The sequence below is a fragment of the Brienomyrus brachyistius genome, chromosome 2 (genome assembly GCF_023856365.1).
Source record: "Brienomyrus brachyistius isolate T26 chromosome 2, BBRACH_0.4, whole genome shotgun sequence".
NCBI classification, from domain to species: Eukaryota; Metazoa; Chordata; class Actinopteri; order Osteoglossiformes; family Mormyridae; genus Brienomyrus; species Brienomyrus brachyistius.
Window position 1 is genome coordinate 38,566,957 of NC_064534.1, and position 14,692 is coordinate 38,581,648.

The 14,692-nt window shown below is 44.3% G+C and overlaps 7 non-coding genes and 1 pseudogene across 7 annotated transcripts; all 8 read left to right on the forward strand.

The window, feature by feature from the left end:
• The first annotated feature begins 228 nt into the window (after nucleotides 1–228).
• LOC125732321 (5S ribosomal RNA) lies at nucleotides 229–337 on the forward strand (annotated as a pseudogene).
• A 4,658-nt stretch (nucleotides 338–4,995) lies between these two features.
• Nucleotides 4,996–5,114, forward strand: LOC125736745 (5S ribosomal RNA). Its single transcript, XR_007396016.1, has one exon. It is a non-coding gene; the product is annotated as a 5S ribosomal RNA (ribosomal RNA).
• Nucleotides 5,115–8,585: 3,471 nt separating this feature from the next.
• LOC125736746 (5S ribosomal RNA) lies at nucleotides 8,586–8,704 on the forward strand. The gene has a single exon (XR_007396017.1). It is a non-coding gene; the product is annotated as a 5S ribosomal RNA (ribosomal RNA).
• Nucleotides 8,705–9,780: 1,076 nt separating this feature from the next.
• On the forward strand, nucleotides 9,781–9,899 carry LOC125735115 (5S ribosomal RNA). The gene has a single exon (XR_007394414.1). It is a non-coding gene; the product is annotated as a 5S ribosomal RNA (ribosomal RNA).
• Nucleotides 9,900–10,982: 1,083 nt separating this feature from the next.
• On the forward strand, nucleotides 10,983–11,101 carry LOC125734538 (5S ribosomal RNA). Its single transcript, XR_007393846.1, has one exon. It is a non-coding gene; the product is annotated as a 5S ribosomal RNA (ribosomal RNA).
• Nucleotides 11,102–12,178: 1,077 nt separating this feature from the next.
• Nucleotides 12,179–12,297, forward strand: LOC125737097 (5S ribosomal RNA). Its single transcript, XR_007396364.1, has one exon. It is a non-coding gene; the product is annotated as a 5S ribosomal RNA (ribosomal RNA).
• Nucleotides 12,298–13,375: 1,078 nt separating this feature from the next.
• On the forward strand, nucleotides 13,376–13,494 carry LOC125733971 (5S ribosomal RNA). The gene has a single exon (XR_007393301.1). It is a non-coding gene; the product is annotated as a 5S ribosomal RNA (ribosomal RNA).
• Nucleotides 13,495–14,570: 1,076 nt separating this feature from the next.
• On the forward strand, nucleotides 14,571–14,689 carry LOC125733972 (5S ribosomal RNA). The gene has a single exon (XR_007393302.1). It is a non-coding gene; the product is annotated as a 5S ribosomal RNA (ribosomal RNA).
• Nucleotides 14,690–14,692: the final 3 nt, after the last annotated feature.

Sequence of the window (14,692 nt, forward strand, 5' to 3'; positions counted from 1 at the left end):
AAGTGTGCGGATGCGGAAAGAATGGAATAATTGTGGTAGGCTGCCGGCTGAGTAGTTTGGTGAATGTTTGGTGTGGGTCCGGCGCTGCCGATTGGATGGTGGGGCTGCAGTGTGAGTCAGATAAAAAAAAAAAAAAAAAAAAAAAAAAACAGGAGTAGGATCCAATGGGACTAACTGGCATGTATAGAGGCGTGTAATGCAAAAGGGCTGTTTTTGTTAGCGGTTCTTGCTTACGGCTATACCACCCTGAACACGCATGATCTTGGAAGCTAAGCAGAGTATGGTCTGGTTAGTACTTGGAAGGGAGACCACCTGGGAATACCAGGTGCTGTAAGCTTTTCTCACTTTTACTTTATACAGGGGGCGCTCCACTTCACGATTAATTTAAATCTATCACTCCCCTTCCATTTTACTATTTTATTTATATATATATATTCTCTCTTTCATAAAGGCAGCTTTTAGAAACCGTTTTACTCTAAATACTGCCTGGTAATTCTAGGTGCTGTAAGCTGTTCGTGCCTTTATTCCAACAGGCCGCGATCTTCTCACAAACTTGAAGACTTTCACTCCCCATTCACGTTTTACAACTTATTGTTAATAATAAAGAGACAGCTTTTTACACACAGTTTTAAACAAAGTACTGATATAATTCCTCTTCAACTCACCACTTTGTTTTCTATGCAAAAACCACTTCACCACAGAAGACTCGATATTATTGGCATAGCAAGGTCTGCTCTTCTCCTCTCAAAACTCGCTAAAAGCTGTATTTAAAAGAGCAGGTTGGCCGGGGTAATTCACACCCTTCAATGCCAGATTAATGTTTAGGTTAGTGGGAATCACAGAGGAATTAGGGATGGAAACATCTTTGCTGGTGGTAGAAGCGGTCTGGTGAATTTTTAGAGAGAAGAGGCCGTCGATGTTTGAATGTAGAAAATTGTTCTGGCTGCAGCCTGCAGTATGGACTTGTTGGTGTGTGTAGCTCCCAGTGTTCTGACAGCGCGACGTTTTGGGGAAGCATGTGATTCAGCAGCTACCAGTGGGCTGTTTGCGGCGGAGATTTTGTGGCTGTTAGCGGAGTTGATAACAGAGGGTCGTTAAGAGAAGCCTACATGCAGTAGGCAAAGGAGTAATGTTTGCCGGCGGGGGACGTGCGGCGATTAACCTGTGAGGTAGTGAAAAGGACTTAAAGAGAAGGAAGTGTGTGGATGCGGAAAGAATGGAATAATTGTGGTAGGCTGCCGGCTGAGTAGTTTGGTGAATGTTTGGTGTGGGTCCGACGCTGCCGATTGGATGGTGGTGCTGCAGTGTGAGTCAGATAAAAAAAAAAAAAAAACCAGGAGTAGGATCCAATGGGACTAACTGGCATGTATAGACGCGTGTAATGCAAAAGGACAGTTTTGGGTAGTGTCTCTCGCTTGCGGCCATACCACCCTGAACATGCCTGATCTTGAAAACTAAGCAGAGTATGGTCTGGTTAGTACTTGGAAGGGAGACCAGCTGGGAATACCTGGTGCTGTAAGCTTTTCTCACTTTTACTTTATACAGGGGGCGCTCCACTTCACGATTAATTTAAATCTATCACTCCCCTTCCATTTTACTATTTTATATATATATTTTTATTTTCTCTCTTTCATAAAGGCAGCTTTTACACACCGTTTTACTCTAAATACTTCCTGGTAATTCTAGGTGCTGTAAGCTGTTCGTGCCTTTATTCCACCAGGGCGCGATCTTCTCACAAACTTGAAGACTGTCACTCCCCATTCACGTTTTACAACTTATTGTTAATGATAAAGAGACAGCTTTTTACACAGAGTTTTAAACAAAGTACTGATATTATTCCTCTTCAACTGACCGCTTTGTTTTCTATGCAAAAACCACTTCGCCACAGAAGACTCGATATTATTGGCATAGCAAGTTCTGCTCTTCTCCTTTCAAAACTTGCTAAAAGCTGTATTTAAAAGAAAAGATTGGCCGGGGTAATTCACACCCTTCAATGCCAGCTTAATGTTTAGGTTAGTGGGAATCACAGAGGAATTAGGGATGGAAACTTCTTTGCTGGTGGTAGAAGCGGTCTGGTGAATTTTTAGAGAGAAGAGGCCGTCGATGTTTGAATGTAGAAAATTGTTCTGGCTGCAGCCTGCAGTATGGACTTGTTGGTGTGTGTAGCTCCCAGTGTTCTGACAGCGCGACGTTTTGGGGAAGCATGTGATTCAGCAGCTACCAGTGGGCTTCGTGCGGCGGAGATTTTGTGGCTGTTAGCGGAGTTGATAACAGAGGGTCGTTAGGAGAAGCCTGCATGCAGTAGGCAAAGGAGTAATGTTTGCCGGCGGGGGACGTGCGGCGATTAACCTGTGCGGTAGTGAAAAGGAGTTAAAAAGAAGGAAGTGTGCGGATGCGGAAAGAATGGAATAATTGTGGTAGGCTGCCGGCTGAGTAGTTTGGTGAATGTTTGGTGTGGGTCCGGCGCTGCCGATTGGATGGTGGGGCTGCAGTGTGAGTCAGATAAAAAAAAAAAAAAAAAAAAAAAAAACAGGAGTAGGATCCAATGGGACTAACTGGCATGTATAGAGGCGTGTAATGCAAAAGGGCTGTTTTTGTTAGCGGTTCTTGCTTACGGCTATACCACCCTGAACACGCATGATCTTGGAAGCTAAGCAGAGTATGGTCTGGTTAGTACTTAGAAGGGAGACCACCTGAGAATACCAGGTGCTGTAAGCTTTTCTCACTTTTACTTTATACAGGGGGCGCTCCACTTCACGATTAATTTAAATCTATCACTCCCCTTCCATTTTACTATTTTATTTATATATATATATTCTCTCTTTCATAAAGGCAGCTTTTAGAAACCGTTTTACTCTAAATACTGCCTGGTAATTCTAGGTGCTGTAAGCTGTTCGTGCCTTTATTCCACCAGGCCGCGATCTTCTCACAAACTTGAAGACTTTCACTCCCCATTCACGTTTTACAACTTATTGTTAATAATAAAGAGACAGCTTTTTACACACAGTTTTAAACAAAGTACTGATATAATTCCTCTTCAACTCACCACTTTGTTTTCTATGCAAAAACCACTTCACCACAGAAGACTCGATATTATTGGCATAGCAAGGTCTGCTCTTCTCCTCCTTTCAAAACTCGCTAAAAGCTGTATTTAAAAGAGCAGGTTGGCCGGGGTAATTCACACCCTTCAATGCCAGATTAATGTTTAGGTTAGTGGGAATCACAGAGGAATTAGGGATGGAAACATCTTTGCTGGTGGTAGAAGCGGTCTGGTGAATTTTTAGAGAGAAGAGGCCGTCGATGTTTGAATGTAGAAAATTGTTCTGGCTGCAGCCTGCAGTATGGACTTGTTGGTGTGTGTAGCTCCCAGTGTTCTGACAGCGCGACGTTTTGGGGAAGCATGTGATTCAGCAGCTACCAGTGGGCTTCGTGCGGCGGAGATTTTGTGGCTGTTAGCGGAGTTGATAACAGAGGGTCGTTAAGAGAAGCCTACATGCAGTAGGCAAAGGAGTAATGTTTGCCGGCGGGGGACGTGCGGCGATTAACCTGTGAGGTAGTGAAAAGGACTTAAAGAGAAGGAAGTGTGTGGATGCGGAAAGAATGGAATAATTGTGGTAGGCTGCCGGCTGAGTAGTTTGGTGAATGTTTGGTGTGGGTCCGACGCTGCCGATTGGATGGTGGTGCTGCAGTGTGAGTCAGATAAAAAAAAAAAAAAAACCAGGAGTAGGATCCAATGGGACTAACTGGCATGTATAGACGCGTGTAATGCAAAAGGACAGTTTTGGGTAGTGTCTCTCGCTTGCGGCCATACCACCCTGAACATGCCTGATCTTGAAAGCTAAGCAGAGTATGGTCTGGTTAGTACTTGGAAGGGAGACCAGCTGGGAATACCTGGTGCTGTAAGCTTTTCTCACTTTTACTTCATACAGGGGGCGCTCCACTTCACGATTAATTTAAATCTATCACTCCCCTTCCATTTTACTATTTTATATATATATATATATATATATATATTTTCTCTCTCTTTCATAAAGGCAGCTTTTGGAAACCGTTTTACTCTTAATACTGCCTGGTAATTCTAGGTGCTGTAAGCTGTTCGTGCCTTTATTCCACCAGGGAGCGATCTTCTCACAAACTTGAAGACTGTCACTCCCCATTCACGTTTTACAACTTATTGTTAATAATAAAGAGACAGCTTTTTACACTCAGTTTTAAACAAAGTACTGATATAATTCCTCTTCAACTCACCGCTTTGTTTTCTATGCAAAAACCACTTCGCCACAGAAGACTCGATATTATTGGCATAGCAAGTTCTGCTCTTCTCCTTTCAAAACTTGCTAAAAGCTGTATTTAAAAGAACAGATTGGCCGGGGTAATTCACACCCTTCAATGCCAGCTTAATGTTTAGGTTAGTGGGAATAACAGAGGAATTAGGGATGGAAACTTCTTTGCTGGTGGTAGAAGCGGTCTGGTGAATTTTTAGAGAGAAGAGGCCGTCGATGTTTGAATGTAGAAAATTGTTCTGGCTGCAGCCTGCAGTATGGACTTGTTGGTGTGTGTAGCTCCCAGTGTTCTGACAGCGCGACGTTTTGGGGAAGCATGTGATTCAGCAGCTACCAGTGGGCTTCGTGCGGCGGAGATTTTGTGGCTGTTAGCGGAGTTGATAACAGAGGGTCGTTAAGAGAAGCCTGCATGCAGTAGGCAAAGGAGTAATGTTTGCCGGCGGGGGACGTGCGGCGATTAACCTGTGCGGTAGTGAAAAGGAGTTAAAAAGAAGGAAGCGTGCGGATGCGGAAAGAATGGAATAATTGTGGTAGGCTGCCGGCTGAGTACTTTGGTGAATGTTTGGTGTGGGTCCGGCGCTGCCGATTGGATGGTGGGGCTGCAGTGTGAGTCAGATAAAAAAAAAAAAAGAACATTAGTAGGATCCAATGGGACCAACTGGCATGTATAGAGGCGTGTAATGCAAAAGGGATGTTTTTGGTGGCATCTCTCGCTTAGGGCATAACCACCCTGAACACGCCCGATCTCGTCTGATCTCGGAAGCTAAGCAGGGTAGGGTCTGGTTAGTACTTGGATGGGAGACCACCTGGGAATACCAGGTGCTGTAAGCTTTTCTCACTTTTACTTTATACAGGGGGCGCTCCACTTCACGATTAATTTAAATCTATCACTCCCCTTCCATTTTACTATTTTATATATATATTTTTTTTTCTCTCATTCATAAAGGCAGCTTTTACACACCGTTTTACTCTAAATACTTCCTGGTAATTCTGGGTGCTGTAAGCTGTTCGTGCCTTTATTCCACCAGGGCGCGATCTTCTCACAAACTTGAAGACGGTCACTCCCCATTCACGTTTTACAACTTATTGTTAATGATAAAGAGACAGCTTTTTACACAGAGTTTTAAACAAAGTACTGATATTATTCCTCTTCAACTGACCGCTTTGTTTTCTATGCAAAAACCACTTCGCCACAGAAGACTCGATATTATTGGCATAGCAAGTTCTGCTCTTCTCCTTTCAAAACTTGCTAAAAGCTGTATTTAAAAGAAAAGATTGGCCGGGGTAATTCACACCCTTCAATGCCAGCTTAATGTTTAGGTTAGTGGGAATCACAGAGGAATTAGGGATGGAAACTTCTTTGCTGGTGGTAGAAGCGGTCTGGTGAATTTTTAGAGAGAAGAGGCCGTCGATGTTTGAATGTAGAAAATTGTTCTGGCTGCAGCCTGCAGTATGGACTTGTTGGTGTGTGTAGCTCCCAGTGTTCTGACAGCGCGACGTTTTGGGGAAGCATGTGATTCAGCAGCTACCAGTGGGCTTCGTGCGGCGGAGATTTTGTGGCTGTTAGCGGAGTTGATAACAGAGGGTCGTTAGGAGAAGCCTGCATGCAGTAGGCAAAGGAGTAATGTTTGCCGGCGGGGGACGTGCGGCGATTAACCTGTGCGGTAGTGAAAAGGAGTTAAAAAGAAGGAAGTGTGCGGATGCGGAAAGAATGGAATAATTGTGGTAGGCTGCCGGCTGAGTAGTTTGGTGAATGTTTGGTGTGGGTCCGGCGCTGCCGATTGGATGGTGGGGCTGCAGTGTGAGTCAGATAAAAAAAAAAAAAAAAAAAAAAAAACAGGAGTAGGATCCAATGGGACTAACTGGCATGTATAGAGGCGTGTAATGCAAAAGGGCTGTTTTTGTTAGCGGTTCTTGCTTACGGCTATACCACCCTGAACACGCATGATCTTGGAAGCTAAGCAGAGTATGGTCTGGTTAGTACTTAGAAGGGAGACCACCTGGGAATACCAGGTGCTGTAAGCTTTTCTCACTTTTACTTTATACAGGGGGCGCTCCACTTCACGATTAATTTAAATCTATCACTCCCCTTCCATTTTACTATTTTATTTATATATATATATTCTCTCTTTCATAAAGGCAGCTTTTAGAAACCGTTTTACTCTAAATACTGCCTGGTAATTCTAGGTGCTGTAAGCTGTTCGTGCCTTTATTCCACCAGGCCGCGATCTTCTCACAAACTTGAAGACTTTCACTCCCCATTCACGTTTTACAACTTATTGTTAATAATAAAGAGACAGCTTTTTACACACAGTTTTAAACAAAGTACTGATATAATTCCTCTTCAACTCACCACTTTGTTTTCTATGCAAAAACCACTTCACCACAGAAGACTCGATATTATTGGCATAGCAAGGTCTGCTCTTCTCCTCCTTTCAAAACTCGCTAAAAGCTGTATTTAAAAGAGCAGGTTGGCCGGGGTAATTCACACCCTTCAATGCCAGATTAATGTTTAGGTTAGTGGGAATCACAGAGGAATTAGGGATGGAAACATCTTTGCTGGTGGTAGAAGCGGTCTGGTGAATTTTTAGAGAGAAGAGGCCGTCGATGTTTGAATGTAGAAAATTGTTCTGGCTGCAGCCTGCAGTATGGACTTGTTGGTGTGTGTAGCTCCCAGTGTTCTGACAGCGCGACGTTTTGGGGAAGCATGTGATTCAGCAGCTACCAGTGGGCTTCGTGCGGCGGAGATTTTGTGGCTGTTAGCGGAGTTGATAACAGAGGGTCGTTAAGAGAAGCCTACATGCAGTAGGCAAAGGAGTAATGTTTGCCGGCGGGGGACGTGCGGCGATTAACCTGTGAGGTAGTGAAAAGGACTTAAAGAGAAGGAAGTGTGTGGATGCGGAAAGAATGGAATAATTGTGGTAGGCTGCCGGCTGAGTAGTTTGGTGAATGTTTGGTGTGGGTCCGACGCTGCCGATTGGATGGTGGTGCTGCAGTGTGAGTCAGATAAAAAAAAAAAAAAAACCAGGAGTAGGATCCAATGGGACTAACTGGCATGTATAGACGCGTGTAATGCAAAAGGACAGTTTTGGGTAGTGTCTCTCGCTTGCGGCCATACCACCCTGAACATGCCTGATCTTGAAAGCTAAGCAGAGTATGGTCTGGTTAGTACTTGGAAGGGAGACCAGCTGGGAATACCTGGTGCTGTAAGCTTTTCTCACTTTTACTTCATACAGGGGGCGCTCCACTTCACGATTAATTTAAATCTATCACTCCCCTTCCATTTTACTATTTTATATATATATATATATATATATATATTTTCTCTCTCTTTCATAAAGGCAGCTTTTGGAAACCGTTTTACTCTTAATACTGCCTGGTAATTCTAGGTGCTGTAAGCTGTTCGTGCCTTTATTCCACCAGGGAGCGATCTTCTCACAAACTTGAAGACTGTCACTCCCCATTCACGTTTTACAACTTATTGTTAATAATAAAGAGACAGCTTTTTACACTCAGTTTTAAACAAAGTACTGATATAATTCCTCTTCAACTCACCGCTTTGTTTTCTATGCAAAAACCACTTCGCCACAGAAGACTCGATATTATTGGCATAGCAAGTTCTGCTCTTCTCCTTTCAAAACTTGCTAAAAGCTGTATTTAAAAGAACAGATTGGCCGGGGTAATTCACACCCTTCAATGCCAGCTTAATGTTTAGGTTAGTGGGAATAACAGAGGAATTAGGGATGGAAACTTCTTTGCTGGTGGTAGAAGCGGTCTGGTGAATTTTTAGAGAGAAGAGGCCGTCGATGTTTGAATGTAGAAAATTGTTCTGGCTGCAGCCTGCAGTATGGACTTGTTGGTGTGTGTAGCTCCCAGTGTTCTGACAGCGCGACGTTTTGGGGAAGCATGTGATTCAGCAGCTACCAGTGGGCTTCGTGCGGCGGAGATTTTGTGGCTGTTAGCGGAGTTGATAACAGAGGGTCGTTAAGAGAAGCCTGCATGCAGTAGGCAAAGGAGTAATGTTTGCCGGCGGGGGACGTGCGGCGATTAACCTGTGCGGTAGTGAAAAGGAGTTAAAAAGAAGGAAGCGTGCGGATGCGGAAAGAATGGAATAATTGTGGTAGGCTGCCGGCTGAGTACTTTGGTGAATGTTTGGTGTGGGTCCGGCGCTGCCGATTGGATGGTGGGGCTGCAGTGTGAGTCAGATAAAAAAAAAAAAAGAACATTAGTAGGATCCAATGGGACCAACTGGCATGTATAGAGGCGTGTAATGCAAAAGGGATGTTTTTGGTGGCATCTCTCGCTTAGGGCATAACCACCCTGAACACGCCCGATCTCGTCTGATCTCGGAAGCTAAGCAGGGTAGGGTCTGGTTAGTACTTGGATGGGAGACCACCTGGGAATACCAGGTGCTGTAAGCTTTTCTCACTTTTACTTTATACAGGGGGCGCTCCACTTCACGATTAATTTAAATCTATCACTCCCCTTCCATTTTACTATTTTATATATATATATTTTTTTCTCTCATTCATAAAGGCAGCTTTTACACACCGTTTTACTCTAAATACTTCCTGGTAATTCTGGGTGCTGTAAGCTGTTCGTGCCTTTATTCCACCAGGGCGCGATCTTCTCACAAACTTGAAGACGGTCACTCCCCATTCACGTTTTACAACTTATTGTTAATGATAAAGAGACAGCTTTTTACACACAGTTTTAAACAAAGTACTGATATTATTCCTCTTCAACTGACCGCTTTGTTTTCTATGCAAAAACCACTTCGCCACAGAATACTCGATATTATTGGCATAGCAAGTTCTGCTCTTCTCCTTTCAAAACTTGCTAAAAGCTGTATTTAAAAGAACAGATTGGCCGGGGTAATTCACACCCTTCAATGCCAGCTTAATGTTTAGGTTAGTGGGAATCACAGAGGAATTAGGGATGGAAACTTCTTTGCTGGTGGTAGAAGCGGTCTGGTGAATTTTTAGAGAGAAGAGGCCGTCGATGTTTGAATGTAGAAAATTGTTCTGGCTGCAGCCTGCAGTATGGACTTGTTGGTGTGTGTAGCTCCCAGTGTTCTGACAGCGCGACGTTTTGGGGAAGCATGTGATTCAGCAGCTACCAGTGGGCTTCGTGCGGCGGAGATTTTGTGGCTGTTAGCGGAGTTGATAACAGAGGGTCGTTAAGAGAAGCCTGCATGCAGTAGGCAAAGGAGTAATGTTTGCCGGCGGGGGACGTGCGGCGATTAACCTGTGCGGTAGTGAAAAGGAGTTAAAAAGAAGGAAGCGTGCGGATGCGGAAAGAATGGAATAATTGTGGTAGGCTGCCGGCTGAGTACTTTGGTGAATGTTTGGTGTGGGTCCGGCGCTGCCGATTGGATGGTGGGGCTGCAGTGTGAGTCAGATAAAAAAAAAAAAAGAACATTAGTAGGATCCAATGGGACCAACTGGCATGTATAGAGGCGTGTAATGCAAAAGGGATGTTTTTGGTGGCATCTCTCGCTTACGGCCATACCACCCTGAACACGCCTGATCTCGTCTGATCTCGGAAGCTAAGCAGGTTAGGGTCTGGTTAGTACTTGGATGGGAGACCACCTGGGAATACCAGGTGCTGTAAGCTTTTCTCACTTTTACTTTATACAGGGGGCGCTCCACTTCACGATTAATTTAAATCTATCACTCCCCTTCCATTTTACTATTTTATATATATATATATATTTTTTTTCTCTCTTTCATAAAGGCAGCTTTTAGAAACCGTTTTACTCTAAATACTTCCTGGTAATTCTAGGTGCTGTAAGCTGTTCGTGCCTTTATTCCACCAGGGCGCGATCTTCTCACAAACTTGAAGACTGTCACTCCCCATTCACGTTTTACAACTTATTGTTAATGATAAAGAGACAGCTTTTTACACACAGTTTTAAACAAAGTACTGATATTATTCCTCTTCAACTCACCGCTTTGTTTTCTATGCAAAAACCACTTCGCCACAGAAGACTCGATATTATTGGCATAGCAAGTTCTGCTCTTCTCCTTTCAAAACTTGCTAAAAGCTGTATTTAAAAGAACAGATTGGCCGGGGTAATTCACACCCTTCAATGCCAGCTTAATGTTTAGGTTAGTGGGAATCACAGAGGAATTAGGGATGGAAACTTCTTTGCTGGTGGTAGAAGCGGTCTGGTGAATTTTTAGAGAGAAGAGGCCGTCGATGTTTGAATGTAGAAAATTGTTCTGGCTGCAGCCTGCAGTATGGACTTGTTGGTGTGTGTAGCTCCCAGTGTTCTGACAGCGCGACGTTTTGGGGAAGCATGTGATTCAGCAGCTACCAGTGGGCTTCGTGCGGCGGAGATTTTGTGGCTGTTAGCGGAGTTGATAACAGAGGGTCGTTAAGAGAAGCCTGCATGCAGTAGGCAAAGGAGTAATGTTTGCCGGCGGGGGACGTGCGGCGATTAACCTGTGCGGTAGTGAAAAGGAGTTAAAAATAAGGAAGTGTGCGGATGCGGAAAGAATGGAATAATTGTGGTAGGCTGCCGGCTGAGTAGTTTGGTGAATGTTTGGTGTGGGTCCGGCGCTGCCGATTGGATGGTGGTGCTGCAGTGTGAGTCAGATAAAAAAAAAAAAAAAAAACAGGAGTAGGATCCAATGGGACTAACTGGCATGTATAGACGCGTGTAATGCAAAAGGGCTGTTTTTGGTCGCGTCTCTCGCTTATGGCCATACCAACCTGAACACGCCCGATCTCATCCGATCTCGGAAGCCAAGCAGGGTAGGGTCTGGTTAGTACTTGGATGGGAGACCTCCTGGGAATACCAGGTGCTGTAAGCTTTTCTCACTTTTACTTTATACAGGGGGCGCTCCACTTCACGATTAATTTAAATCTATCACTCCCCTTCCATTTTACTATTTTATATATATATTTTTTTTTCTCTCATTCATAAAGGCAGCTTTTACACACCGTTTTACTCTAAATACTTCCTGGTAATTCTAGGTGCTGTAAGCTGTTCGTGCCTTTATTCCACCAGGGCGCGATCTTCTCACAAACTTGAAGACGGTCACTCCCCATTCACGTTTTACAACTTATTGTTAATGATAAAGAGACAGCTTTTTACACACAGTTTTAAACAAAGTACTGATATTATTCCTCTTCAACTGACCGCTTTGTTTTCTATGCAAAAACCACTTCGCCACAGAAGACTCGATATTATTGGCATAGCAAGTTCTGCTCTTCTCCTTTCAAAACTTGCTAAAAGCTGTATTTAAAAGAACAGATTGGCCAGGGTAATTCACACCCTTCAATGCCAGCTTAATGTTTAGGTTAGTGGGAATCACAGAGGAATTAGGGATGGAAACTTCTTTGCTGGTGGTAGAAGCGGTCTGGTGAATTTTTAGAGAGAAGAGGCCGTCGATGTTTGAATGTAGAAAATTGTTCTGGCTGCAGCCTGCAGTATGGACTTGTTGGTGTGTGTAGCTCCCAGTGTTCTGACAGCGCGACGTTTTGGGGAAGCATGTGATTCAGCAGCTACCAGTGGGCTTCGTGCGGCGGAGATTTTGTGGCTGTTAGCGGAGTTGATAACAGAGGGTCGTTAAGAGAAGCCTGCATGCAGTAGGCAAAGGAGTAATGTTTGCCGGCGGGGGACGTGCGGCGATTAACCTGTGCGGTAGTGAAAAGGAGTTAAAAATAAGGAAGTGTGCGGATGCGGAAAGAATGGAATAATTGTGGTAGGCTGCCGGCTGAGTAGTTTGGTGAATGTTTGGTGTGGGTCCGGCGCTGCCGATTGGATGGTGGTGCTGCAGTGTGAGTCAGATAAAAAAAAAAAAAAAAACAGGAGTAGGATCCAATGGGACTAACTGGCATGTATAGACGCGTGTAATGCAAAAGGGCTGTTTTTGGTCGCGTCTCTCGCTTATGGCCATACCAACCTGAACACGTCCGATCTCATCCGATCTCGGAAGCCAATCAGGGTAGGGTCTGGTTAGTACTTGGATGGGAGACCTCCTGGGAATACCAGGTGCTGTAAGCTTTTCTCACTTTTACTTTATACAGGGGGCGCTCCACTTCACGATTAATTTAAATCTATCACTCCCCTTCCATTTTACTATTTTATATATATATATTTTTTTCTCTCATTCATAAAGGCAGCTTTTACACACCGTTTTACTCTAAATACTTCCTGGTAATTCTAGGTGCTGTAAGCTGTTCGTGCCTTTATTCCACCAGGGCGCGATCTTCTCACAAACTTGAAGACGGTCACTCCCCATTCACGTTTTACAACTTATTGTTAATGATAAAGAGACAGCTTTTTACACACAGTTTTAAACAAAGTACTGATATTATTCCTCTTCAACTGACCGCTTTGTTTTCTATGCAAAAACCACTTCGCCACAGAAGACTCGATATTATTGGCATAGCAAGTTCTGCTCTTCTCCTTTCAAAACTTGCTAAAAGCTGTATTTAAAAGAACAGATTGGCCGGGGTAATTCACACCCTTCAATGCCAGCTTAATGTTTAGGTTAGTGGGAATCACAGAGGAATTAGGGATGGAAACTTCTTTGCTGGTGGTAGAAGCGGTCTGGTGAATTTTTAGAGAGAAGAGGCCGTCGATGTTTGAATGTAGAAAATTGTTCTGGCTGCAGCCTGCAGTATGGACTTGTTGGTGTGTGTAGCTCCCAGTGTTCTGACAGCGCGACATTTTGGGGAAGCATGTGATTCAGCAGCTACCAGTGGGCTTCGTGCGGCGGAGATTTTGTGGCTGTTAGCGGAGTTGATAACAGAGGGTCGTTAAGAGAAGCCTGCATGCAGTAGGCAAAGGAGTAATGTTTGCCGGCGGGGGACGTGCGGCGATTAACCTGTGCGGTAGTGAAAAGGAGTTAAAAAGAAGGAAGTGTGCGGTATGCGGAAAGAATGGAATAATTGTGGTAGGCTGCCGGCTGAGTAGTTTGGTGAATGTTTGGTGTGGGTCCGGCGCTGCCGATTGGATGGTGGGGCTGCAGTGTGAGTCAGATAAAAAAAAAAAAAAGAACATTAGTAGGATCCAATGGGACCAACTGGCATGTATAGAGGCGTGTAATGCAAAAGGGATGTTTTTGGTGGCATCTCTCGCTTACGGCCATACCACCCTGAACACGCCCGATCTCATCCGATCTCGGAAGCCAAGCAGGGTAGGGTCTGGTTAGTGCTTGGATGGGAGACCTCCTGGGAATACCAGGTGCTGTAAGCTTTTCTCACTTTTACTTTATACAGGGGGCGCTCCACTTCACGATTAATTTAAATCTATCACTCCCCTTCCATTTTACTATTTTATATATATATTTTTTTTTCTCTCATTCATAAAGGCAGCTTTTACACACCGTTTTACTCTAAATACTTCCTGGTAATTCTGGGTGCTGTAAGCTGTTCGTGCCTTTATTCCACCAGGGCGCGATCTTCTCACAAACTTGAAGACGGTCACTCCCCATTCACGTTTTACAACTTATTGTTAATGATAAAGAGACAGCTTTTTACACACAGTTTTAAACAAAGTACTGATATTATTCCTCTTCAACTGACCGCTTTGTTTTCTATGCAAAAACCACTTCGCCACAGAATACTCGATATTATTGGCATAGCAAGTTCTGCTCTTCTCCTTTCAAAACTTGCTAAAAGCTGTATTTAAAAGAACAGATTGGCCGGGGTAATTCACACCCTTCAATGCCAGCTTAATGTTTAGGTTAGTGGGAATCACAGAGGAATTAGGGATGGAAACTTCTTTGCTGGTGGTAGAAGCGGTCTGGTGAATTTTTAGAGAGAAGAGGCCGTCGATGTTTGAATGTAGAAAATTGTTCTGGCTGCAGCCTGCAGTATGGACTTGTTGGTGTGTGTAGCTCCCAGTGTTCTGACAGCGCGACGTTTTGGGGAAGCATGTGATTCAGCAGCTACCAGTGGGCTTCGTGCGGCGGAGATTTTGTGGCTGTTAGCGGAGTTGATAACAGAGGGTCGTTAAGAGAAGCCTGCATGCAGTAGGCAAAGGAGTAATGTTTGCCGGCGGGGGACGTGCGGCGATTAACCTGTGCGGTAGTGAAAAGGAGTTAAAAAGAAGGAAGCGTGCGGATGCGGAAAGAATGGAATAATTGTGGTAGGCTGCCGGCTGAGTACTTTGGTGAATGTTTGGTGTGGGTCCGGCGCTGCCGATTGGATGGTGGGGCTGCAGTGTGAGTCAGATAAAAAAAAAAAAAGAACATTAGTAGGATCCAATGGGACCAACTGGCATGTATAGAGGCGTGTAATGCAAAAGGGATGTTTTTGGTGGCATCTCTCGCTTACGGCCATACCACCCTGAACACGCCCGATCTCATCCGATCTCGGAAGCCAAGCAGGGTAGGGTCTGGTTAGTGCTTGGATGGGAGACCTCCTGGGAATACCAGGTGCTGTAAGCTTTT